Source organism: Ascaphus truei, chromosome 16 (assembly GCF_040206685.1).
Source record: "Ascaphus truei isolate aAscTru1 chromosome 16, aAscTru1.hap1, whole genome shotgun sequence".
Lineage (NCBI taxonomy): Eukaryota > Metazoa > Chordata > Amphibia > Anura > Ascaphidae > Ascaphus > Ascaphus truei.
Window position 1 is genome coordinate 12,763,577 of NC_134498.1, and position 27,735 is coordinate 12,791,311.

Consider the following 27,735-nt stretch of genomic DNA (forward strand, 5'->3'; position numbering starts at 1 on the left):
TAATGCCTTCATCTTCTAGCAACGGTGGTACAGCGCCTCCATCTCTGGCGAGCCCTATAGGGGTATGGTGAAATCCTCCCAGAGAAGCCCTGGTCTCAGGGCGAGAGATTTCAGTCTCACACACAAGTCTTTGTAAAAGCAGCAATGTATCTTTATTGTCCTTTTAGCAGCACACAGCAGCAGTTCATAGCAGCATGTACAATCCTCCAGTCTGTACCCCTGCAGGATGGGCTGTATGAGGCTTCAATACCCCCGACACCCACCCCAAGGGTATACCCTCTGGGTGAGGCAAGATCCCCCCCCCCCTCACCCCCTGAGCAGTGTGAGGGGCATTGGTCCACCGCACTATAGTGCTATAAGCTCTAAACAGGCTGGTCTTTACCTTCTCCTCCAAGCACAGGTGTCACTCTAATCATGACCTCTCCGGTCAGTCACTCCAGCACTCTCTGCTCCCAGGACAGAACTGCTTGTTACTTACAGGAACAGGCAGGACTAAGTTTAGTCAGTCCCACCCCTCATGATGTCAGCAGGCCCTCCCCTGTGTCTCTGCCTTCCATACAGAGTCAGGGGCCTACTTCCATCAATCAAGGCAGGGCTTGAAGCGGGGGAAACCCATGATAACTACTGGCGGCGTGCCCTTAGAAGGACTTACACCAGTAGGAGAAAGATTGATAGCCCCCATTTCTTATCGGGACTACATACTGTATATAAAATGTCGTACTTAAAGCCACAAGAAGTTTTAAGGTTACAGAAAATGAGAGAGAGACAGAATACTGTATAAGAGAAGTGGACAGACCCCAGAACTGAGCCCTCAAAACTCAATAATCATTGTAGCAAATATAGCAAAACATTTTATTTAAATGACTTATGACTACAAAATATTTTAGAACTATATACACATAAAAAGTAGAATTACTAAGAGAAAATATAATATGGCTTTGATTCTGATGATACAATTTCTAACATTTCCTCTTTTTCTGTTTTTTGGCTGTGCAGGGAACTAAACATCTCCAAAATGACAACTTTGTTTTCTTCTCTGATCTCTCGCTGCATTTTGAGGTCATAGATGTAATCTCCATATTTATTTCAGATATATTTACATCCTCAGAGTATTTCTGCCTCAACTGAATTGGATGACCATATAAAAACACCTGTAGTTCCTTCTGCTGAGTTTCAATTGCTTCTCTAGTCTTAGAGATTTCATCAGACAGTTTTCATGCTTTGTCGAAGATTGTTCATGTATGTTACATCGTAGAGGATTTGAGCATCTGACAACACCATTTTCAAATATTTCAATTGTCCTGAAAAACATAATTATGATTTATAGCGGATATATTTAGAAAGAAGCAAAAGTATTTATTACATTGTGTTACTATTTGTATTTGAAACAAATATATACTGTATATATATATATAATTTTTTTTCTAATGCCTGTTCATGTTTGTAATGTTTCCAATGGGTAATGTGTCAGTTATGATTCCTGTTGTACAGGTATCACTTTGTAATGTGAGTATGGTCATTTGGGTTCATTACACTTTTCCCACAAACCCACACGAAGAGGCTGATTCTATATGCGGCGAAGCGAGTAGTTTTGAAGCAAAATTCCCCATTGACTTCAGCCAAAAATGTCCAGTTCAACACATATAGCTCAGAATATTGAGGGGCTGATAATATAACAGCTATTTCAGCATCAGTCCCGTAATATTGTCAGCTATAACAGTTATTTCAACTCGATTTCAGACAAGAAGTCCTGGAATAAATGAATATAGTCTAAAAACCAATACCCAAAAGATTACACTAAAGGATACATGATTATATATTATTATTTTCACAAATATTGAATATTAATGACTCTTTAAAAGATTTCCATACCTTATAGCGGAGATTACAAATGTACACAATCTCAGGCTGAAACACGTGTTCTGTGGTAATGATATTGGTTGTTCCAGCAGTGAGACCTCCTGAGAACCTCCCTAAAACAAGATACAGTATTAACAAACTGCGGCCAAGGAGGGTCCTGCTTGCTGTCCTGCTATTCTTGTTGTAATGAGCAGCAGCCAGATCATGGAATTCTGGGACCATTTGAAACATAACTTCAGAACTTTGACTCTGATTAAGTAATCACATGATTTCAGAGAAATTGACCCTGCTCAGCTTGAAATAAATGTGTATTGGGGGAGGTGCTCCTCTGGGTAGAGGGATATATGATAAACTTACACAAGACAAATAAACCCAGTTATGGGCACTCATGCTGTTGTGTGTACGTGCGTGTGTATATATATATATATATATATATATATATATATATATATATTACATGCAAAGTATGTGTGGTAATTAGTTTGTGTGGTGTGTGTGACTGGGATTGTATATAGTGTGTTTGTTCATGCTGCATGCATCTGATGTGTGTATCTGGTCTGCAAACATGTGGTATGTGTATCTGACGTGTGTACATATGTATATGTTGTGTGTATCTTGTGAGCATGTTTATTGTGCGTTTGTATGTGTATGGAGCTTGCTTATTGTTTGGTGTGTGTGTATTGTGCATGTATCTGGTGGGCGCAAGTCTGTGTATGGTTTGTGTCCTCCAGTTGGTTGGACTTGCACCCTAGGCTAAAATTTGCCAGCCCACGCCTGTGTGAGGTCACTTACAGTATAAGTAAGATACTTCATTTATTGAAAGAAATCTGAAACACAGAGGAGACTTACAGATATAGTAGCAGCCGTTATTAAACCAATTAACGCAGATCCATGTGGTAATGTTAGCACTATGTTTATCTCAAGAAATACAGAGGCTCCATTCATATCAATAGTAACGTGTGTGTCATGTCTTTAATACACGCAATATTCAGAACTATTGTACAGCACAGTATGTTTATGATTGATGTATAGACACCCAGCATCCTTATACAGTACATGGTATTCATTATCAGTGTAGGAAGATAATCCACATCATTATATAGCCAGGCATGTTCAGTATCAGTGTATAGAGATACTCGGCATCATTATACACTATTATAGAGTGCAGTGTGGTCATTACCAGGGGTCTGGAAGTGTATATGGATACTCTCTATCAGTATACGGTATAGCATGTTCATCGACAATGTACATTATAGAGATACTCATCACCATTATACTGAACAGCATGTTCATTAGCAGTGTTGTCTATCTGCAAAGTGTGTTTCTATGTATAAGAGTGCAGAACCCTATAATAACATGTGTGTTTGTGACAGATCGCTATGAGTGAACACCTCTTCTCTGCAAACAACCTGCAGAGCTGTAACTCTCCTGTTAAACTCGTTACTAGCAGAGACTTCCAGAGCTGTAACACCCCCAATAACCCCTTCACTGGCAAAGAAGAGTGAAAGAGGACAGGATGGACCATAGTCATTTTGCAGAGAAAGAAACTACAAGATTTGAAAGGAGCATATTGTGAGAGAAGCAGAAGAGGTAACCGTAAAATGTAACATTAAAAACATATGCTGGTGGAATGTGATAAAAAAAAAAGTGATCTGCACTCAAAAAATTGTGATATTGTGCTCTTAGTGATCTAAGTGATTAAATAAACAATGGTAACCTGTTTACAATAAAGGAGGTTATGCTGCTGCGCTCGTGGTACCGCTCCACAACCGAACTAGTGCAAAAACAAAGAAAGAGACAGCGCAAAAAACCTCATTGTGCAATATATAAACAAAATTGTATTGGTAAACTGGTAAGTATCACACGTACATCAATATGCTTAAATTAGGCAGAACATGTTATGGACATGTTACCAATCTGTACTCTGGATAGGGGACATCTGGATCAGCTCACTTCCCGCAGGTCTCGTGGAACAGCTGCAAACCGGCAGGATGCAGATACAGCGATCGTTGCCACAGGGGAACTGCCGCCACAGAGGTGAAACCACTCCGGTTCCGGGCACCGCAGTGGGAAGTCGCACAGCCTGCAGTTAACTCCTCAATCGCCAGCTGTAGATGCAGTGACCACCGCCACACAGGAGGGAGATACTCCGGCTCTGTCCACCGCAACGGGAAGCCTCACCATCAGCTGCTAACTCCTAGAACGCCAGACGCGCACCCGTGAAGTCACCTAGCGGCGTCAGCGTAGGGTCAGTGTCGCACGCGAGTGAATCACTGCGTGGGGGAGATGGAAGTCCCGCAAATGTCCAGAGTTACTGATAGACTTACAAATAATGGCATAAAAACCTCCAATGGGAGAACGATGAATGCGCCCTCAGTCCAACGCGTTTCGTGTATAAAACACTTCGTCAGGGAATGGAGGATTAGTTGATGGGGGCGCTTCATATACCCACAGTTCTTCTCCATCCGTCCATCCATCCTTTGATCCATCTTCTCCATCCGTTGATCCATATTTAGCATCCGTTGATCCATATTTAGCATGGTCTCCAGAAGCAGATCTATCTTTGCCAGCACAATAGAGTTCCCGGGGATATCCACACTTATCCATTCAGCATCCGGTCTAACGAGCTGCTTCTTGTGCATGGCGTGCTGTGGACATCTGGGTGGATGGGTGCTACGGAGGATGAGATGGGGGTTCCATGGAGAGAAGCGGCAGCCTCGTCGAAGAAGGGTGGAGGAGGTGACCTGTGGATATCCGGGAGAGGATTGATTTGGATTTTTAGTTTAATGTTTATTTTTTTATGGTTTATTATTTTATGGGTTCCTGTGCCTGGTGGATTGGTTCGTGAGTAAGCTGTTCAACGGGAGTCGGTGGGGTCAAGTAATGGTAAGTGAACTAAAGAAATGTATTTTATTTAACTTGTTAATTTTTTAAGCTTTTTTAACATGTGTATTTTTTTTTTGTGATATATCATTTCTTGCCACTGTATGTATGTATGTATATATGTCTAGAGAGATATATACATACAGGGTAAGAAATGTTGTTATTTTAAAAGCTTGATTTGATGTGTTTTAAATTAATTTGGCTATGCTTCAATGTGTGTATAATGTTTTTTACAATTAGATAGATGTAATCCTTGGTATTGTATTGTGTGCTTGTGGTCAGGGTTAGCCTTGGTTTTAAATTTTGTATTCTGGTTGGTACTTATATTTTTTCACATGCTAAATTGTTGTGTTCCAGGCTTGAATTAGTTAATTGTTTAATTGTGTGGGATGGACTGTCAATTGTTTAGGGATGTCATTAATGAATGCTAATTGATTTTCGTTTACTTGATTGGTTAAAATAGTTTACTTGTTTGGAGGGATTTGTATTTTGCTTGCAATGATATTGTTAACATTCATTTGCAGAATGTATATGGTGCATAGATTTTATGCATCATAAATACAATGTAAATGCAATGTATTGATTGGTATGTGAGGTTTTTCATTGGCATTTGATGATTTAGATTGTAAGATCAGTTAGGATTATTAAAGGAAATTCATTTTAATGTAGTGTGTCTGTATGGAGAAGTGTTATTTGTAGTACAGAATGGTTTTGATAACCCTTCTACATTTATTTGTATATTGGTTCATCATGTGTGTGTATATATATATATATATATATATATATATATATATATATATATATATATATCTGTGTGTGTGTGTATATATATATATATATATATATATATATATATATATATATATATAGTTGCATGATGAAGCCACTGTACAAATTCATGGGTGAAGGGTGGGTATCGGGCCAGTGTGGCTTAACCCCTTAATTACCTTTGCGGTTATTATCCGATAAGGTGTTTAAGGGGTTAATTGATATCTGAATGTACTTGCAATGTATTGGCTTTGTATTGGCTATGTATTTTGTGGGCAAGACAAGGATGTTGCTGGCGACGGAGACTTCTTATTGATGAGGTCAGTAGTACTTTATTTATTTGAATATGCTAGTTAATGTTTTTAATAATGGGCAATTAATCTATTATCCATATCTGGATAATAGTTATTTTGCACATTATTGTACTGTAGGTGTTGGGGGGGGGGGTGTATGTATTGAATGTATAGGCCATGTTTATTTTTTTTACATTCAGGGGTTGTTCCGTGGTTCTGCGGGTCTCCTCGGGTATCTCACGGGTATCAGGCTGGTGGTTCCACGGGTGACACATGCGGGGATGAAGCGGTGGCCTCACATCTGTGGGGGCACCGCGGACCCGTAGTCTGCGGGGATGAAGCGGTGGCCTCACATCTGTGGGGGCACCGCCGACCCATAGGTGCGGGGATGAAGCTGTGGTCCTAGGCCTCCCTTGTGGGTAGTGGGTGAGGGTGGTTAGGCCTCACGGGGTGGGCCATTGGCAGTGAGGCTCTGCATTATATGCACATCGGGATCCCCCTCCCCTCCCCACATTTACATAAACTGCACTCACAGGAACACAGGCAGGGAGATTTAACAGAAAAATTAGGGGGAGGGGGCCTTACACAGATTATAGTCAAGGAGGTGGGGTTATAACCAAAAGGGAACAGTTATGTTAAAAATATGTATTTAATGTATTTATTGTTGTTTATGTATTTTAAATACACAGGGGGTGTATGTTGTTTATTGCAATGTTTATTGGGGGCAAATGTCCCCAATAAACATGCTATTCTGCCTTAACCCTTCATTGCCTTAGCGGCTATCAGCTATGGTAATGAAGCAGCATTTCTGTATTTTAATAATATTGTGCAGGAGCAGGGGGTCCCCTGAGCTTTGATTTGTGGCTCAGGGAACCCCCTGCTCACTGTACAATATTATTAAAAATACATTCATGCTGCTTCGTTACCATAGCACATAGCCGCAAAGGTAAGGAATGATTGTTTATTGATATGGGTGTTTTATTCATACTGTAGATGTGCAGATGTGCATATACAGTATGTGTATGTTAGGGGTTATAGGGGTTGTTGTTTTTATATATATATATATATATATATATATATATATATATATATATATATATATATATATACAGTAGATATATATATTTATTTATATTCATTTATTTAGATTTATTTATTTATTGTGGGGCTGCTGTGTGTGAATTTTTTTTATTGTGGGTAGCGGGGGTGGGTGAAGGGGGTATTAGCCCCAACGGTGGTTGTTTAGGGCTTGCGGGGGGGTAGCGGGAGGGGTTAACCCCTTCATGACCGTAGCGGTATTAACTGCTACGGTCGTGAAGGGGTTAAGTGCACCCGCAACCCCCCCCGCAAGTCCTAAACTCACACCAAGGGCCAAATACCCTCTTCACCCACCCCCGCTACCCACAATAAAGCGGGCACGGTGGGTTAACCCCTTCATTGCCTTATCGGTTAGCCGCTAAGGTAATGAAGTGGGTGTACATGCATTTCTCCTGCCTCGGATGCATGCCGGGGGCCTCCGGTGCTGATATTCCTGGGCATCAGCTCTGGAGCCCCCCTGCATCAATCTGAGCCAGGAAAAGGCCTGATTTTCCTCATTTTTTAACGAAACACCTGCAAGTCGATACATTACTGAAGCGCATGCGCATTACAATTCATGAATTTCTGCCATCTGGCGGACACGCGAAGCATTGCAGCCTATTAAATCTTGAACCATTATCAATAAACGCATCAACCGCGCGTCAGCCGGGCATGACCCGTGGCTGGGAACGCAAAAGGAACGCGGCATGCTCCGGGTGAACAGCGTCGCATTCCAGGAACAAGCCGGTGATAAACCGGTGATTTGTTAGAATGAAGGCTGCCGCAGCAGTACATAATTTCAAAAGGCAGTTCATCATAATAATATGATCCCTACACCCCCAAATACAGTACGTAAAAAGCACACAAATCAACCATGTGCAGTCAAACGCACAGGGTGGGAGTCAAAAGCTACAGCACAGATTGAATATCGTAATATCAAGATGGTTTTTGCAGGCTTGTGAAGAAAATAACAATTAAAAAATTATAATAAAAATTTTTTTTTTTTGGTCACTCACTCAAGCAAGCAGTGGTGGGTGAAGGGTGGGCATGCGCAGTAATCAACTAGCTCCCATCCCAAAGTGGATTACACGCAGACGCATAGAGAGGTGGTGCTCTGCTAGGGACTGATTAAAAACACAATGGCAAGCGTTTTATATATTTTTTTTTGTTCCTGGTAAAATAAATTTATTTACATTCCTGCTAATCATAGACAACAACCCCCCACACACACCTACAGTACACCAAAGAAAAAGAATGAATGACAAAACAACACCACAAACAAAGCCTCAAAGAGTTGGAGGGGGGGGGGGGTTGGGTGAGTCATGCGCAGTAATCAGCTAGCTCCCATCTCAAAGAGGATTACAAGCAGGCTAGGGACGGATTAAAAACACAATGACAAGCTTCAGAAAATGAATGACTCTGTGGAGGTGTCTGTCGATAAGAGTTTCAAAACCTTGAGCAAGCCTTGTGTGTGTGTGTGTGTGCGTGCGGTAGGGGGCTACAGGGTACAGCTGCATGAAGTTTAAAGATAATGACATACTTTAATATTTTTTTTTTTTGGTCACTCACTCAAGCAAGCAGTGGTGGGCGAATTTCCAGGCGCATGCGCAGTAATCACCTGCTGTCAAGCAGGAATGTGATTGAAACCAGAAAGACACACGTTCAAAGGAATGGTGTGGGAGAGATGTACTGCATTGTAGAGAAGATAAGAAGTTGAAATAACCTGCAGTGCAGTTAATTATCCTGAGCGAGGGGAGAGCGCTGTATATGCCGAAATGTGACACTGTTACAGTACTGTACACACCTATGAGTTTCAACAATTTTCAAATGAGACATACTGTACAGTACAGCACTGCAAATGCATGTATACTTTAAATATGCAAATTTACAATTACTGCGCGCGCACACACAGACTGTGTACTGACGTAGGTTGAACCGCAAAGGTATTAGACTTCCAAGACAACTGCTCGCAAACGCCCCCCCTGAGTTTTTACACGGCATTGCAGTATTGCAGACAGCGAGAATAAAATGCTAATATCACGAGCGCTAAAATAACGCAGTTCACTCCGGGCGAAAAAAAAAAAACGCATCTGACCGAGATTATCAGAGAGCCGCGGATCCAGCCGATTTAGACTCAAGGCGGCCGCCACTGTAGCTTGGGTTTTGAGAAAACATTTTACATTAATACAAATTTATTTGGAAATCAATCATTCTCTTTTCTGCTCAACATTTGGATCTTAGTTAGAAGTCGCTGTATTTTTTCCCCCATTTTCTACTCTGTATTTTTGGGAAAACTTAAAGCTGCATTTTATGTTTAAGGCTTTTCCCACTTGAAAAGAACTATGCTGTGATATAAATCAATACTAAATCAAGATTTAAATAGTGATTTATAGTACTTCTTAGCGAATAGAAAGATCATAAAAATGTATGCCAAACACCTCATTCAAATAATTGCTGTTTGTTAACATGCTGCCTCTGCTAGTGGCTTCTAATGCCTGCTCGGTTATACTGGAGAAACCAGAGGTTTTATGTACATTGTTATCATGCTCAAGAGAAATGCTGCTTGATCCTCTTCTCATGGTTCGGAGGCTGGACAGGTCTTCTGTGTAACCATGGAAAATCCTCCCAGGGGAGGTCTATACGCCGCACAGCCGTGGAATAAGACTTCAGAAAAGGCTGATGTAGTGACTCATGAGAAAACTTTTAATGAAACAAAGTGCAAGCGGATCCTCCCCTGGGAGGATTTTCCATTGTTCCGGCATTTGTAGCCTGCACGCCGGGCTGTTACTGGTGTACCTGCGTCCCCCTGCTGAACCCGGAAGTACCGGCACTGCCGCCGGTCAGGTGACCACCCACTCCATGCAGAGGAGTTACAGGCAGTGGGGTCGACAGCATCTACAATCAAGAGGACAGATCAGCCACTCCACTACATCCCCCAGCTGTGAGTTTTTTCCTTCTACTTATCTCAAACTTCATCGTGGTTATGGTAAGCCAGTTGCTGAGTTTTACATTTGTGAAGGCTCCACTGGGGGATAGTGGCGATCATAAATCCCCGTTTATTTCTTACACACCAGTTTTACAGCTGTAGTCACATTTTCTGAGCGCCTGGTGGGTTAACCTTCAGTTCACCCGTTCTACACACTTCTGTGTAACCAATCCATATCCTATCAATTCAATGCATTTGAACCGGAACCTTGAATATTTCTGAACCTGGTTTACAGGCGGCCCCTAAAGAGAGGTTTGGGTGCCACTACTCTAACGAGTATTACCAAGAGGTGCCACACGCTAGAACTAAGCAAGGTTTACATATCAATGCCACCTGACTTATACCATATACAAGAAGCTATTTGTTTGGGATAGATGTGTATAATGTAGATTATAGTCTAAAGCAGTAAAATTCAGCCCATTATTGAAAACCCTGCTCTCTGATTGGATAATGCCCGGAATTTTAACCAATCAGTAATGCCCGGAATTTAGCAGCTTGCAAAGTGCAGTTTTCAATGGGTTTATTTCCAGCCAATCAGCTTTCAAAACAGCTGAGACAGGGCAGGGGATTGGTTTGCTTGAAGTAAAAACTCTGATACAGGGCAGGGGATTGGTCAGAACGTATCAGCCCCGGGTTGACTCCTCCCCCTCCCGAGCTGACAGATTTTCTGAGCATTCAGTTGATTTGGGGGGGGGGGGGGGAAGAGATGGTGTCTGCAAAGAAGTAAGTGGCTGTCTGCAGTTTCTTTGTGGCTGCAGTTTGTGTGTGAGTGTGTGCTGTTGTGTTATATATCTGTGTAGAAGTGCTGTGTGTGTGTCAGTGTCAGCAGCAGTGTTTATGGGTGTAACATGTGTGTGTGTGTGTGTGTGTGTGTGTGTGTGTGTGTAGAGGTGCTATGTATAGAGGTGCAGTGTTTGTGTGTATTGTGTGTGAAGAGGTGCAGTGTTGTTTGTGGGGTGTGTGTAGAGGTGCTGTGTTGTGTATAGAGGTGCAGTGGGATGTGTGTACAGGTGCTGTGTTGTGTGTAGAGGTGGGGGGGAGAGTGCAAAGTTTAGTAAGTGGCTGCATTTTTTTATTGTGGCTGCAGTGTGTGTGTGTGTTTGTGTGTGTGTGTTGTGCTGTTGTATGTGTATCAGCAGTTTTTTTGTGTATAGAGCTCCAGTGTGTGTGTGTGTGTGTCAGTGTCAGCAGCAGTGTTTATGGGTGTAGCATGTGTGTGTAGAGCTGCTGTGTTGTGTGTAGAGCTGCTGTGTTGTGTGTGTAGAGTTGCTGTGTTGTGTGTGTAGAGTTGCTGTGTTGTGTGTGTAGAGCTGCAGTGTTGTGTGTGTAGAGGTGCTGTGTTGTGAGTGTAAAGGAGGTGCTGTGTTGTGTGTGTGTGTGTGTTTGGTGTGCTTGTGTGTGTAGAGGTGCTGTGTTGTGTGTGTGTGTGTGTGTGTGTATACAGAGGGGGCGGCAGTGTGTGGATATAGATAGCTGCAGTGTAAGCGTATATAGAGGTGGTTTCATGTATTTACCATTTTATTTTAATAACATTTTTTATATAACTATACAAAAGTGTCTATTATTTATGAAAAAAGTCTACATTTAGCCTATAATAGTAATAATCCCCTCAGAACAGGGCATTACTGGCCAATAATGCCCTGGCTCGGTTAAACTCCCTCGGCTTCGCCTCGGGCCTTCAACTCTTCCAGCCAGGGCATTATTGGCCAGTAATGCCCTGTTCTTCAGGAATTATTACTTAATTAAAAGCTACATGTCACCAAAATTAAAGCTAGATTCTTTCGTCATCATGTGAATGAAATCCCCTTGCATGCTTCGGCAGAGGTCTTGCAGTCTTTGGTGGCACTCCTTAAAATTAAACATCTGGTTTCTGTTGCTTCTAAAAAAGAAAACTAGAGCAACCCAACATTTCAGAAGTCTTGTAAAGCTGCATGTCATGTTATGTACATTTGCTAAATGATTGGCGCATCTATCTATATATTTCTGAAAGTGTTGTATGCGTGTCTGGTTGTCCTGTGCCTCAGGCCAATGAGATTGCTCCCTTGGCCGCCCGCCCCCGCACACCTCTCATTGGCCTGAGGCGGAGTGACGGGCCAAAGGTCACACACACACACACACACACACACTCTGTCTCTCTCTCACCCCCCCAAGCTCACACACCGGCGCCGCTACAGTCAGCGGGGGAGCGGCGTGAGCGCACAGCGGGGGAGCGGCGCGAGCGCCCAGGGGGAGCGGCCACAACACGCTGCCTCCCGCCTCACATGCACGTGGGAGCGGCCGGACGGGTGAGTGATCGAGCAGGCGGACGGGTACTGCCGTTGCCACGGCCACCTCACCGTGCCTCACAGCCCCACGCCGCCGTCCTCCCCCCTCCCAACAGCTGCAGCTGCCACGGCCGCCTCACTGTGCCTCACAGGCCCCGCGCTGCTGTCCCCCCCCCCCCCCCGCCAACAGCTGCGACTGCCACGGCCACCTCACTGTGCCTCACAGGCCCTGCGCGCTGCTGTCCTCCCCCCCCGTTACAGCTGCGGCTGCCACGGCCACCTCACCGTGCCTCACAGGCCCCGCGCTGCTGTCCTCCCCCCCCCCCCCCCCCAACAGCTGCGGCTGCCACGGCCGCCTCACCGTGCCTCACAGGCCCCGTGCTGCTGTCCTTCCCCCTCCCTACAGCTGCGGCTGCCACGGCCGCCTCACCGTGCCTCACAGGCCCCGTGCTGCTGTCCTTCCCCCTCCCTACAGCTGCGGCTGCCACGGCCGCTTCACCGTGCCTCACAGGCCCCGTGCTGCTGTCCTTCCCCCTCCCTACAGCTGCGGCTGCCACGGCCGCCTCACCGTGCCTCACAGGCCCCGTGCTGCTGTCCTTCCCCCTCCCTACAGCTGCGGCTGCCACGGCCGCCTCACCGTGCCTCACAGGCCCCGTGCTGCTGTCCTTCCCCCTCCCTACAGCTGCGGCTGCCACGGCCGCCTCACCGTGCCTCACAGGCCCCGTGCTGCTGTCCTTCCCCCTCCCTACAGCTGCGGCTGCCACGGCCGCCTCACCGTGCCTCACAGGCCCCGTGCTGCTGTCCTTCCCCCTCCCTACAGCTGCGGCTGCCACGGCCGCCTCACCGTGCCTCACAGGCCCCGTGCTGCTGTCCTTCCCCCTCCCTACAGCTGCGGCTGCCACGGCCGCTTCACCGTGCCTCACAGGCCCCGTGCTGCTGTCCTTGAAGTGCTGTGCAAATAATATCCTTTTATCCATAAAACGTGCTTTCACTATCCGGTGATTGTGAGATGAATAAAGCAAACTGGAAGGAGCTGCCCATTGCTAGTCATACAGGTATATACAGTACCAGCAGTGTCACAGCCATGTGCAGTAAGCTCAGTAGGAAATGGAGATGCCCACGACTAAGACTCAAAGACCGTAAGCCACAAATGCGTTGACAGCAAACTGTCTCTTGGCGTTTAATACTAAAATGAATCACCGTGTCAGATCTCTAGCGGCTTTGCTCTTACACAACACTAACAAAAACACAATATGAAAGTTGTGACGGTTCCATACATCCTGAGTGTCACTCAGTCATGCCATTTGCCCGCACTCCCCCTCCCTCAGGGAGCCATCATGCTCCCTGTCCAGCCACACGTCTGCATACTCAGCTGCCTCAATGGACACGTATGCAACATGTATTATTTGAATACATCATGACATTGCAGTGTCGCTGTGCCCAGCATATGCAGCACCCCCCTCGTGCTCTTGAGGAACAATGCCACACTACTGATCACAGCTCCCTCCTGCAGGCAGTGGGTTATGGTCACAGCTCCCTCCTGCAGGCAGTGGGTTATGATCACAGCTCCCTCCTGCAGGCAGTGGGTTATGGTCACAGCTCCCTCCTGCAGGCAGTGGGTTATGATCACAGCTCCCTCCTGCAGGCAGTGGGTTATGGTCACAGCTCCCCCCCGCAGGCGTGGGTTATGGTCACAGCTCCCTCCTGCAGGCAGTGGGTTATGATCACAGCTCCCTCCTGCAGGCAGTGGGTTATGATCACAGCTTCCCTCCTGCAGGCAGTGGGTTATGGTCACAGCTCCCTCCTGCAGGCAGTGGGTTATGGTCACAGCTCCCTCCTGCAGGCAGTAGGTTATGGTCACAGCTCCCACCTGCAGGCAGTGGGTTATGGTCACAGCTCCCTCCTGCAGGCAGTGGGTTATGGTCACAGCTCCCTCCTGCAGGCAGTGGGTTATGGTCACAGCTCCCTCCTGCAGGCAGTGGGTTATGGTCACAGCTCCCTCCTGCAGGCAGTGGGTTATGGTCACAGCTCCCTCCTGCAGTAGCCGGTAACAATACACATTTCTTTCATTGCATTCATGTTGGGTTCGCAGTAAGTACCAGCGCCCAGAGAGCTGCGTGTCAGGTGGTCCCGGCAGCACTACTGCTCGCCATGTGACACTAATCCTGCAGAATAAAGGGCACGGCTCATCTAACAAGGCGTCAAGTATGGAGACGAGATGCACAGTAACATACCTGCTGGGCAATGTGGCCGAGTCTGCACTTGGACCCGGAGACTCCCGGCTCCGTTACTGGACACAAGGCTGCAATGTATGTGATAATGGAGTCAATGATGCAGGTTTGATGTACCTGTGGAAGACATATATGCATGCATAAGGCTGCGCCCATAGAAGGGGGAGCCGCGCTCCTCCGCGCTGACGCTCAGGCTCGTCTGCATTCATTGGGGGTTGGGGGGGGATATTGAAAACGTATAACAAAAAAGTACCAAAGTGCTCCTTACATAATAAATAGAGCCTATAAAGGCATCGAGTATGTTTTATACGCATCGGAGTTCTGCCCTGGCAGGCTTCCCGGTGACACAAAGGGTTATAGTTGGGCTGAAGACACCAGGTAGGGAAGTCTAGTGGCCAATCCCCCCCAACCAATAAGAGTCAGGGGACATGTTTATTGCGCCCCATTTCTTGCCAGCACAAATAATGTCATTCTCAACGCAGGCCGAGGAAACATTGATACCCCTCCCTCTCTGTGATGTTGCCGTGCGGGTCCTGTCTGTTAGTAATAACCGACCTGAGGGCGTTTCCCCTGACTTCTCGCCCAATGGACTCCACGCCCCGCAAGTCCGTGTTGGTGGATACTAAGCTGGCTCCCGACCCCGTGCTGACACGTCGTGTCTATGCAGCGGACCCCACAGCGGGCGGGTGTGCGGCCATGCGAGGCTTAGCAACCGCTGATGCTGCGGCGGCCCTGCAGGGAGGTAGCGGCGTGACGTCACAAGGAGAGGTTTCGTCGGAGGTCGGCGTCTGTCTCCGGAGTGGACAGGGTGGGGCATCACGTGACTTGTAACCCCGCCAGACGCCCCCGAAGAAAGACAATGGCAGGATTGGGATGATAGTGACATTGGCCTCAGTGGTAGAAGAACAGTTACTTTCTCCCCACCCCAAAATATGCCGCCCCGCAACATGAGCATGTTCAGTGTTGTGTCTACCTTAAATGCCTTTATTCACTGAAATGCATCAGCAGCTACTATAGCTGAATGGTTAGTGCTACTAAATATGAGTTGAGTGAACCAGGATTTCCACTTGAGTGCGAATAGCCAAGCAGCTATTTACACTCCACTATGAATATCCACTGCCGGTATTTGTATTTTATATATATATATATATATATTTTTTATTATTATATATATTACTGTATTGCTTTAACACTTTAGGAATACAAGTTTGTGTTCCCTTAAAACGTTATTAGTGCACTTTTTATTATATCAATCTATCAGGTTGTTATATACACTCACTATTAGTTTTAACATCACAATCTTACACATTTGGTGTGCAGTTTATTGTTTTTATCTGTAATGTAATAATGAATTTACACATTTAGTACTAATCAGACTAGAAATTGGAATTACAGTCACTGCACCATACAGAGAAATCAGGAGACTCAGAAAGGGAGAGGGACGGATCACCTTCTTTTTCCTGTTCTTGTTCCTCCTCCTGATTCTCCTCGATCACCTTATTCTGCTTCTCTTCCTTCTCCTCTTTGTTCTGCTGCTCCTCCTCCCTCACCGTCCTCTGCTGCTCTTTTCTCTCCTTCCTCTGCGCCTCCTCTTTCCTTCCTCTGCTCCTCCTCTCCATCCTTTGCTGCTCCTCTCTCCCCTCCCTCTGCTGCTGCTCCTCCTTCCTCTCCTGCTCCTCTCTCCTTCCTCTGCTGCTCCTCCTCCTCTCTCCTCCCTCTCCTGCTCCTCTCTCTCCTTCCTTTGCTGCTCCTCACTCCCCTCCCTCTGCTGCTGCTCCTCTCTCCTTCCTCTGCTGCTCCTCCTCCCTCTGCTGCTGCTCCTCCCTCTCCTGCTCCTCTCTCCTTCCTCTGCTGCTCCTCCTCTCTCTCCTTCCTCTGCTGCTCCTCCTCCCTCTGCTGCTCCTCCTCTCTCCTTCCTCTGCTCCGCCTCCCTCTGCTGCTCCTCCTCTCTCCTTCCTCTGCTGCTCCTCCCTCTGCTGCTCCTCCTCCCTCTGCTGCTCCTCCTCCCTCTCCTCTCTCTCCTGCTCCTCCTCCCTCTCCTTCCTCTGCTCCGCCTCTCTCTCCTCCCTCTGCTGCTAATAATGTTACTGAGTCTGCGCTTGTCCCAGGAGACTTCCGGGCTTCTTTACTGCACATAAAGCTGCAACAACAAAATGTACAGAAATGTCAATGTAATTTGTTTGTGTGTGTGTGTGTGTGTGTGCGTGTGTGTGACACTGTGTGTGTGTGTGACAATGTGTGTGTGGGGGGGGGGAGGGGGGAGAGATGGTGTCTGCAAAGAAGTAAGTGGCTGTCTGCAGTTTCTTTGTGGCTGCAGTTTGTGAGTGTTTGCTGTTGTGTTATATATCTGTGTAGAAGTGCTGTGTGTGTATAGAGCTCCAGTGTGTGTGTGTCAGTGTCAGCAGCAGTGTTTATGGGTGTAACATGTGTGTGTAGCAGCAGTTTGTGTGTGTGTGTGTGTGTGTGTAGAGGTGCTGTGTTGTGTGTGGGGTGTGTGTAGAGGTGCTGTGTTGTGTATAGAGGTGCAGTGGGGTGTGTGTAGAGGTGCTGTGTTGTGCTGTGTTGTGTGTAGAGGTGGGGGGGGAGAGTGCAAAGTTTAGTAAGTGGCTGCATTTTTTATTGTGGCTGCAGTGTGTGTGTGTGTGTGTGTGTGTGTGTGTGTGTGTTTGTGTGTGTGTGTGTGTTGTGCTGTTGTATGTGTAGCAGCTGTTTGTGTGTGTATAGAGCTCCAGTGTGTTTGTGTGTGTGTCAGTGTCAGCAGCAGTGTTTATGGGTGTAGCATGTGTGTGTAGAGCTGCTGTGTTGTGTGTGTAGAGCTGCTGTGTTGTGTGTGTAGAGCTGCTGTGTTGTGAGTGTAGAGCTGCTGTGTTGTGAGTGTAGAGGAGGTGCTGTGTTGTGTGTGTGTGTGTGTTTGGTGTGCTTGTGTGTGTAGAGGTGCTGTGTTGTCGTGTGTGTGTGTGTAGCAGCAGTTTGTGTGTGTTGAGCTGCTGTGTGAGTGTGTGTGTGTATACAGAGGGGGCGGTAGTGTGTGGATATAGATAGCTGCAGTGTAAGCGTATATAGAGGTGGTTTCATGTATTTACCATTTTATTTTAATAAAAAAAATCTATATAACTATACAAAAGTGTCTATTATTTATGAAAAAAGTCTACATTTAGCCTATAATAGTAATAATCCCCTCAGAACAGGGCATTACTGGCCAATAATGCCCTGGCTCGGTTAAACTCCCTCGGCTTCGCCTCGGGCCTTCAACTCTTCCAGCCAGGGCATTATTGGCCAGTAATGCCCTGTTCTTCAGGAATTATTACTTAATTAAAAGCTACATGTCACCAAAATTAAAGCTAGATTCTTTCGTCATCATGTGAATGAAATCCCCTTGCATGCTTCGGCAGAGGTCTTGCAGTCTTTGGTGGCACTCCTTAAAATTAAACATTTGGTTTCTGTTGCTTCTAAAAAAGAAAACTAGAGCAACCCAACATTTCAGAAGTCTTGTAAAGCTGCATGTCATGTTATGCACATTTGCTAAATGATTGGCGCTTGCTTTTATCAAAAGGTCATTAGATGCAACCAGGTCCCAATGCCTTGTTATGCTTTCTTTGCTATGGCAAACGCTGGTGCCAACGATAGCCTGTTCAATGTTTTCTCTCCATGCCATCATGCTCCCAGTCCAGCCACACGTCTGCATACTCAGCTGCCTCAATGGACACGTATGCAACATGTATTATTTGAATACATCATGACATTGCAGTGTCGCTGTGCCCAGCATATGCAGCACCCCCTCGTGCTCTTGAGGAACAATGCCACACTACTGATCACAGCTCCCTCCTGCAGGCAGTGGGTTATGGTCACAGCTCCTTCCTGCAGGCAGTGGGTTATGGTCACAGCTCCCTCCTGCAGGCAGTGGGTTATGATCACAGCTCCCCCCTGCAGGCAGTGGGTTATGGTCACAGCTCCCTCCTGCAGGCAGTGGGTTATGATCACAGCTTCCCTCCTGCAGGCAGTGGGTTATGATCACAGCTTCCCTCCTGCAGGCAGTGGGTTATGATCACAGCTTCCCTCCTGCAGGCAGTGGGTTATGATCACAGCTTCCCTCCTGCAGGCAGTGGGTTATGATCACAGCTTCCCTCCTGCAAGCAGTGGGTTATGGTCACAGCTCCCTCCTGCAGGCAGTGGGTTATGGTCACAGCTCCCTCCTGCAGGCAGTGGGTTATGGTCACAGCTCCCTCCTGCAGGCAGTGGGTTATGATCACAGCTTCCCTCCTGCAGGCAGTGGGTTATGATCACAGCTTCCCTCCTGCAGGCAGTGGGTTATGATCACAGCTTCCCTCCTGCAGGCAGTGGGTTATGATCACAGCTTCCCTCCTGCAAGCAGTGGGTTATGGTCACAGCTCCCTCCTGCAAGCAGTGGGTTATGGTCACAGCTCCCTCCTGCAGGCAGTGGGTTATGGTCACAGCTCCCTCCTGCAGGCAGTGGGTTATGGTCACAGCTCCCTCCTGCAGGCAGTGGGTTATGGTGGTGCTGCTGTAGCCGGTAACAATACACATTTCTTTCATTGCATTCATGTTGGGTTCGCAGTAAGTACCAGCGCCCAGAGAGCTGCGTGTCAGGTGGTCCCGGCAGCACTACTGCTCGCCATGTGACACTAATCCTGCAGAATAAAGGGCACGGCTCATCTAACAAGGCGTCAAGTATGGAGACGAGATGCACAGTAACATACCTGCTGGGCAATGTGACCGAGTCTGCACTTGTACCCGGAGACTCCCGGCTCCGTTACTGGACACAAGGCTGCAATGTATGTGATAATGGAGTCAATGATGCAGGTTTGATGTACCTGTGGAAGACATATGTGCATGCATAAGGCTGCGCCCATAGAAGGGGGACCGCGCTCCTCCGCGCTGACGCTCAGGCTCGTCTGCATTCATTGGGGGTTGGGGGGGGGGATATTGAAAACGTATAACAAAAAAGTACCAAAGTGCTCCTTACATAATAAATAGAGCCTATAAAGAGGCATCGAGTATGTTTTATACGCATCGCAGTTCTGCCCTGGCAGGCTTCCCGGGGACACAAAGGGTTATAGTTGGGCTGAAGACACCAGGTAGGGAAGTCTAGTGGCCAATCCCCCCCAACCAATAAGAGTCAGGGGACATGTTTATTGCGCCCCATTTCTTGCCAGCACAAATAATGTCATTCTCAACGCAGGCCGAGGAAACACTGACACCCCTCCCTCACTGTGATAGTGCCGTGCGGGTCCTGTCTGTTAGTAATAACCGACCTGAGGGCGTTTCCCCTGACTTCTCGCCCAATGGACTCCACGCCCCGCAAGTCCGTGTTGGTGGATACTAAGCTGGCTCCCGACCCCGTGCTGACACGTCGTGTCTATGCAGCGGACCCCACAGCGGGCGGGTGTGCGGCCATGTGAGGCTTAGCAACCGCTGATGCTGCGGCGGCCCTGCGGGGAGGTAGCGGCATGACGTCACAAGGAGAGGTTTCGTCGGAGGTCGGCGTCTGTCTCCGGAGTGGACAGGGTGGGGCATCACGTGACTTGTAACCCCCGCCAGACAATGACGCGAAGAAAGACAATGGCAGGATTGGGATGATAGTGACATTGGCCTCAGTGGTAGAAGAACAGTTACTTTCTCCTCACCCCAAAATATGCCGCCCCACAACATGAGCATGTTCAGTGTTGTGTCTACCTTAAATGCCTTTATTCACTGAAATGCATCAGCAGCTATTATAGCTGAATGGTTAGTGCTACTGAATATGAGTTGAGTGAACCAGGATTTCCACTCGAGTGCGAATAGCCAAGCAGCTATTTACACTCCGCTATGAATATCCACTGCCGGTTTTTGTATTATATATATATATATTTTATTATTATATATATTACTGTATTGCTTTAACACTTTAGGAATACAAGTTTGTGTTCCCTTAAAACGTTATTAGTGCACTTTTTATTATATCAATCTATCAGGTTGTTATATACACTCACTATTAGTTTTAACATCACAATTTTACACATTTGGTGTGCAGTTTATTGTTTTTTATCTGTAATGTAATAATGAATTTACACATTTCCAGTACTAATCAGACTACTAGAAATTGGAATTACAGTCACTGCACCATACAGAGAAATCAGGAGACTCAGAAAGGGAGAGGGACGGATCACCTTCTTTTTCCTGTTCTTGTTCCTCCTCCTGATTCTCCTCGATCACCTCATGCTGCTTCTCTTCCTTCTCTTTGTTCTTCTGCTCCGCCTCTCTCCTTCCTATGCTGCTCCTCCACCCTCTCCTTCCTATGCTGCTCCTCCACATTCGTCGTCCTATGCTGCTCCTCCTCCCTCCTTCCTCTGCTGCTCCTCCACCCTCGCCGTCCTATGCTGCTGCTCCTCTCTCTCCTTCCTCTGCTGCTCCTCCACCCTCGCCATCCTATGCTGCTCCTCCTCCCTCTGCTGCTCCTCCTCCTCCCTCTGCTCCTCTCTTTCCTTCCTCTGCTCCTCCTCTCTCTCTTGCCTCTCCTGCTCCTCTCTCTCCATCCTTTGCTGCTCCTCTCTCCCCTCCCTCTGCTGCTGCTCCTCCCTCTGCTCCTCTCTTTCCTTCCTCTGCTCCTCCTCTCTCTCTTGCCTCTCCTGCTCCTCTCTCTCCATCCTTTGCTGCTCCTCTCTCCCCTCCCTCTCTCTCTTGCCTCTGCTGCTCCTCCTCTCTCCTCCCTCTCCTGCTCCTCTCTCCTTCCTCTGCTGCTCCTCCTTCCTCTGCTGCTCCTCCTCCCTCTCCTTCCTCTGCTCCGCCTCTCTCTCCTCCCTCTGCTGCTAATAATGTTACTGAGTCTGCGCTTGTTCCAGGAGACTTCCGGGCTTCTTTACTGCACATAAAGCTGCAACAACAAAACGTACAGAAATGTCAATGTAATTTGTTTGTGTGTGTGCGTGTGCGTGTGCGTGTGCGTGTGTGTCACTGTGTGACACTGTGTGTGTGTGTGTGTGTGTGTGACACTGTGTGTGTGTGTGTGTGTGACACTGTGTGTGTGTGTGACACTGTGTGTGTGTGTGTGTGTGTGTGTGTGTGTGTGTGTGTGTGTGTGTGTGACACTGTGTGTGTGTGACACTATGTCTCACTGTGTATGTGTCTCACTGTGTATGTGTCTCACTGTGTGTGTGACACTGTGTGTGTGTGTGTCTCACTGTGTATGTATGTGTCTCACTGTGTGTGTGTGTGACACTGTGTATGTATGTGTCTCACTGTGTGTGTGTGTGACACTGTGTGTGAGTGTGTCTCACTGTGTGTGTAACACTGTGTGTGTGTGGGGGGGGCACTGTGTGTGTGTGTGTGTGTGTGTGTGTGTGTGTGTGTGTGTGTGTGTGTGTGTGTGTGTGTGTGTGTGTGTGTGTGTGTGTGTGTGTGTGTGTGTGACACTGTGTGTGTGTATGGCAGCGTCTGTGTGCCTGGGGGGGAAACACTAATGTGAGGTGCAAAGGAGGGTACAGTGATGTCACGTGCAAGGGGGAGACTCATGTGAGGTGCAAGGGGGGGGGAGAGTCATGTGACATGCAAGGGGCGGGAGAGTGATGTGAGGTGCAAGGAGGGGGAGTGATGTTACGTGCAAGGGGGGAGACTCATGTGAGGTGCAAGGGGGGGGGGGTAGAGTTATGTGACATGCAAGGGGCGGGAGAGTGATGTGAGGTGCAAGGGGGGGAGACTTAGGTGACGTGCAAGGCGGAGAACAGTGATGTGGGGGCCAGGGGGGGGAGAGTGATGTGGGGGGCAGGGACGGGAGACCGCAGCTATGAAGGAGAGGGGGGGGGCCCGAGCTGTGAAGAGGGGGGGGGGGCGGAGCTGGGAAGGGTAATGGAGTTGTGAACGTGGGGGCCAGACAGCTGTGAAGGGGGGTACATCCCGGGAAACGCCGGGTCTCTTAGCTAGTGATTATATAATGACTGGTTCTGTGTGAACATTGCCCGGCGGAACTTTTCAGCCTCGTAACCTGCCCTGACCCTCACCTCACATGGATCCCACCCAATCCAATCTCCTCCCCACTCCTCCTCCGCTCCTCACTCCTACGCCCACCACTCCTCACACTGCCTCCAGTCACTCCACTCCCAAGCAGTCACTCCACTCACATCCAAGGCCCCATGTCACCCCTTTGCTATGTGCCTCCAGGGCCTTCAGTCTACTGATTTTACTTCACAATAAAATAATAAATAATATTATTGTTAGACTTTCAAGTTAACGTACAAAATGCATGAGATCATAGGAAAGTTTGAATGAGTGCATTACTGGGAAAGTTATAAGCGAAACAATAACATTATCTTAACAAAGCTTTTTAATGAGCGCACATTCATATAATATATAGTTTTAGAGTGGGTGAAAATGGCATTAACAGCATGACGAGTATTTATTTCCATGTTTTCTGAAAACTGAATCATATCTCTAACCTTATTGCTATATTTTATGAACTGATGCAGCATTATTTTCTTGATAATACGAGTCCCATCTCAAATAAGTTATGGCTACATCAGCATTTCCATATGAAATCATAATTTTGAGATAGTCATAACTTTTAACTCACAGAAACTATCAATCTGAAATGTGTCAGTTTTGGACTAAGTCCAGGTCCAAAGTTTTAACTATTGTTATAAAATTGCCATCTGTATTTTCAAATGTACTCATACTTTTAATGTAACTTTATACACTAGCTTATGGTTATTCATTTTGTCTATTGGATCTCCCAAAGAGTGCAATATTAGCCACACATGCATAACTATTCATCGGAACACAGAGTTTTGAATGCCCAGGGACACCCAGTTGATGTTTCACATACATAGGCAGCCATACACATTTTTAGACACAGACCTTTTACTCCAACTACACTATCAATACTCACATACACAACGATATGCATACCAGTCAATACATAGTACTGAAATAGAGCTACTAACCCACATACTGTAATCATACACAGTATTAAACTCACAGACCTGCACACTCAGCCGCATATACCACTAGTGGCGCACATACCTACTGGGCTACATGGTAACAAACTTTTACAGACACTCAGAGGGGCCTATTCTAGTTGCTCTGAATTGTGACAACCCACTTACAAAGTGGACTTTAGAAGTGAATTTACATGTAAGCCCTTCTTACATGTCCAAACGGCTTTTTTTAGAAGCGTTTTCATTCCAGCTGTGCAAATCCGTCCGGAATGACCAAACGCACATTTTTTTTTAAACGTGCCCTATTCTAGCACAGTACCTCCGAAAAGTGGAAAAGGCTACATCACTTCTAAACAACTCACATTGTTTTATCACCATCTCAAAGCAGGTGAGATAGGAATTGTGAGTTCTCTGTGGTTGTTTATATGTGAATTGTGAGTATCTCCAGTTGTATATATGTCCCCTCAAACCTCCCTCCACATAAATTAGGGAGATATGTCTGTGCTGAAGAAGGAACATACCTGAGGTACCCTGGGAAATATGCTAATGTCTATACAAAGTAAATTTTAAGGAGTCACACATCCTAAAATATATCCTTAAGATCAGTCTAAAGACCCTGTGATGAAGGGGTTCTAGTAAGAGACCCAACAGGATTAGAACCTACTGTACAACTTTGGTTATTCGGGGCAGCAGCTCTAACATTGAACTGACCCAGATACTGGGGATTGCTGTTCTCACTGCATACTTGGGAGCTCTACTACTCTTTTAAAGCAGAAAAACATGTGAAATCTTATATGTACTTTTTTTTAAATAAATCAGTTCTTAAATACAATTATGAAACAACAATTTGAGGCTCAAAGATAAAAAGGAAAGGTACATGGTAAAGAGATTCATAAATGCATTTTGTCATGTTTGTTGTTCACTTGTTCCATTCTGCAGAGATAATTCACTAGTTACGGCGAACATGTCCACTCGTGCTGCGTACTGCGTGCTGTCAGGCGGCAAAGTTTGGCCTGCTGCTTTTCATGGTTGCGAGCACGCACACAGGACCAGCATTTGGGCTGCATCTCTTGGTCGCGCCAGCGTGCGGCCAGCAGCCCTAGGACGGGAGACTGTCGTGCGTCACACGCATTATCCGGAAAAAGAGGGCTCTGGTAAAGGATCACTCTTCGCAACAGGTCTCTCCCTCCTTTCAAGTCACTCTCATCCCCCCACAAGTAACTTTCGCTGCCTACCCCTCCAGGTTAATTCCCCCCCTCCCCCACCTCGCCACAGTTTACACACACCCCACTCCTCCTCCATGTCACTCTCTGTTCCCTCCATGTCACTCAGTCTCGCTACCCTCATGTCATTCTTTCTACCCTCCCATGTCGCTCTCTCCGCCATGTTACTTTCTCTCTGCTTCCATCCATGTCCACCCCATGTTACTCTCTCTCTGCTCCCCATCACTCTCGCCCTACTCTCCCCATATCACACTCTCTCTCTGCTCCCCCTGTCACTCCCTCCATCTGCTACCCCCATGTCACTCTCTCTGTGTTTTACTGGCCACGTGAATGTAAAGTATGTTTCATATACATCATTTTCTTTATTCTTGTTATGCCCTTGTAGTGAGCTCTTAAAATGTGTTCTTTCCCTGTGGGCGCTTTGTGCCCCAGTTCAACACTGGTTGCGAGCTCTGAGAATCAAGAAGTATTCTTCAAGCTTCTGCCTCCTGGTCACGTGCCTGCGCATACACAATTGCCCGCAAACAACAGCCATTAAGAGCTAATGCTCAGTTTAAAAGGAGACAATGTGACGTTGTGTGAAAGCAGCCTTATTTCATTTGTATCTGTATCTTTGGGAGTGTGGGATTGTGAGTGTGTGCCCTCATTGGACGAACCACTCACGTGACCCGGTCATCACGCCACAGAATCACATTTATTTGATTCTTTGCGCGCCGTGCGCCCCATCGCACGCATGCGCGGTCTATGGCCACGATCATTGTCGCGCTAACCATGGACGCGGCCTAAGGTGGGGAGGGAAGGAGAGAGATGGATGGCGAGGAGAAGGGAATGGAGAGCACTGTGCACATGGGGCAGGAGAGAGTGCAAAGAGAGTGAAAGTAGAGCAGGGAATGAAGGAGAAGAGAGCAAGGTGGAGAAGAGGGGACAAGAGACAGCAAGGCATTACCAGGAGGGGTGGAAACAAAGAGTAATGTTTAATTAATAACCTTTAAGATCTGCTAGATTGCTGTATTTTACGCCAGGTACAGCTAATTAGTCTTGATTTCTGTTTGTCTGTCACACACAGAGAGCTTGCTGCATGGTCACAGCTTTGAGCACAGCCAGGGTTAAGGTGCATACCCAGAAAACCCACCCACAGACAGCTGTTTCGACCTTTATGGGTCTCATCAGTGTGGGGTTGGTAAACTGGGTATGCAGAGAAGCTAAAGGATGGGGTTTATCATACTGAGTTAAGTTATGGTGAGTAAAAAAAGTGACAAAAACCCTCCACAGCAACCCTGGCTGTGCTCAAAGCTGTGACCATGCAGCAAGCTTAAGCCTATAGGGAACCATGTTAAAAATGGTTTTTGAAGCAAAAAGTGGCACTGTGTGCTCATTTGCATGTCATTCCCCAGAATCCCTTGCTGCAGTGGAAGTGCTGTGTGCTGGGTGATAATGGTGAAAGGCGGGGTTGCAGACCTGCCTAAGACATGCAGATGAGCATACAGTTGTATTTACATATATATATACAGTGGTCGACAAATCACCAAAAAATCTACTCGCCTAACAAAAAAATCTACTCGCCACCTAGTACCAAACGTGTGCTGCTAGGGCCAATAGGAGCTCGCCACGATGCTAAATCTACATACATATATATATATATACACATATATATATATATATATATATATATATACATATACACACACAGATGGGACATGCACCGCAACCATTGTTTTGTATATACACACACACACACACACACACACAGACTGGGGGGTCAGATAGGCCCACATGTAACCCCTTCACTGCCACAGGGGATCCGCAGCGCGTTGCAGAGCGATATAATAATAACATGGGCAGCGCTGTGTCCATGGCCACTCTGGCAGTAATGGGGTTAATGCTGCCCTCTGTCTGCGGGGCCCTAATCAGGGTTTGCCACCACTCCGGGTTTGATCCGTAGACTACGGGTGTCGGGCAGTTATCTCCGGGCTATGGGTTTACCTGGTAAATCTCCGGGTGGCAACGCGGCCCCATTTGACGTCACGCAGCCATGTTGATGGGATTTGCAGGGGGTGATGCCGGGAGAAAGCCGGGAGGAGCCGGATGACGCCACCGCCGAAGCTAGGAGAAATAAACACGTATAAAGAAGATAAATGTAACAGATGTTATCTCTGGGTTAGCCTTCAATAGAAGGTGTCAACCGCGGGCCCTAATGCAGCATCTGATGCTCTTTACCCACTGCTCATATTTAGTAACACACTGATACACACACATCATGGGGAGCGTCACTGTGTTCTACAGGAGTTTGCACAGGAATAGCCCCCTCTCTCCTTCCCTTATTCTGCTTGGCTCTCTGATTGGGGGGGGAGGGCTCAGAGGAAACAATTGACAATCCCACCCAGTTAAAGACCCTCAACAAATGCACATTTTCTAATCTCCAAACAAACAAACAATAGGAAGACATATTTTTTGCTTTTAACCCGGTTACATTTGGTAAAGTATTGAAGTTCTTTACAGAGATTATCTTTGGATAACTACGTGGGGTTGCACCTTTTAAATGACATCATCAATGTAAAGAAACAAGATACCGTGGGGCAGAGCCAGGAATTCTGGGACCGTTTCCTCTGTGCATAATGAGCCCCCCTTCCCCTCCCCCCATCTGCCTCATTAAGGGGATTATTCCAAATGCTCCGCTCACGTGAATGGGAGTTTTCGGAAATCGCTTCAGAGCGGATTTAACCCTCTGCGTGCCCCAGGACATAGTGACTACGTGTGCGTGTTGTTTTTCCGGGTTAGATCGCGTCCTGTGTTCCCATGGAGCGCCCAACGCGATTTAACAAGTGAGGAAATGGAGGAGGATCCCTCTTCGTCTGTTTCCTCCAAAATGGCCGCCGTGATCACATGACCACACTGTGCCATTGCGGCTGTGGTGCTCAAAGGGTTAACAAGTCCCTTAAAATCCTAATACATAACAGCAGATTCCCCAGAACACACAGTATGCAGGGATTTTATTAGGGGGTGGTTACATCCCAATGCTCTATAAGCAGCTCACATCCCCTATAAGGCCCTTCAAATAGCCCTTATACCCGTTCTTCCTCATGAACGCTGATTTTATCTGTTTACAGCAACATTTCCACCTTGTAATTTTTCCCAAATAAAGCGATTCTCTGGCTGCTATACATTACGTTGTGCTTATATATGTTAAATACGTCCATTCATGGCCAGGTAACGTCCTGTCCTG

General features: G+C 46.8%; 1 long non-coding RNA gene across 2 annotated transcripts in view; it reads right to left on the minus strand.

The window, feature by feature from the left end:
* Positions 1-907: 907 nt before the first annotated feature.
* Positions 908-27,735, minus strand: part of LOC142467295 (uncharacterized) — a 41,131-nt gene continuing 14,303 nt past the window's right edge. The window contains exons 2-6 of one of the 2 annotated variants that reach the window (XR_012788355.1): positions 26,496-26,615; positions 20,530-21,233; positions 19,081-19,194; positions 1,873-1,973; positions 908-1,301 (exon numbers count right to left, since the gene is read on the minus strand). This is a non-coding gene — a long non-coding RNA (uncharacterized LOC142467295). Of the gene's footprint in view, positions 1,302-1,872; positions 1,974-14,869; positions 16,503-19,080; positions 19,195-20,529; positions 21,234-26,495; positions 26,616-27,735 lie in introns of those variants that run through there. The other variant, XR_012788354.1, reaches the window with a different exon arrangement.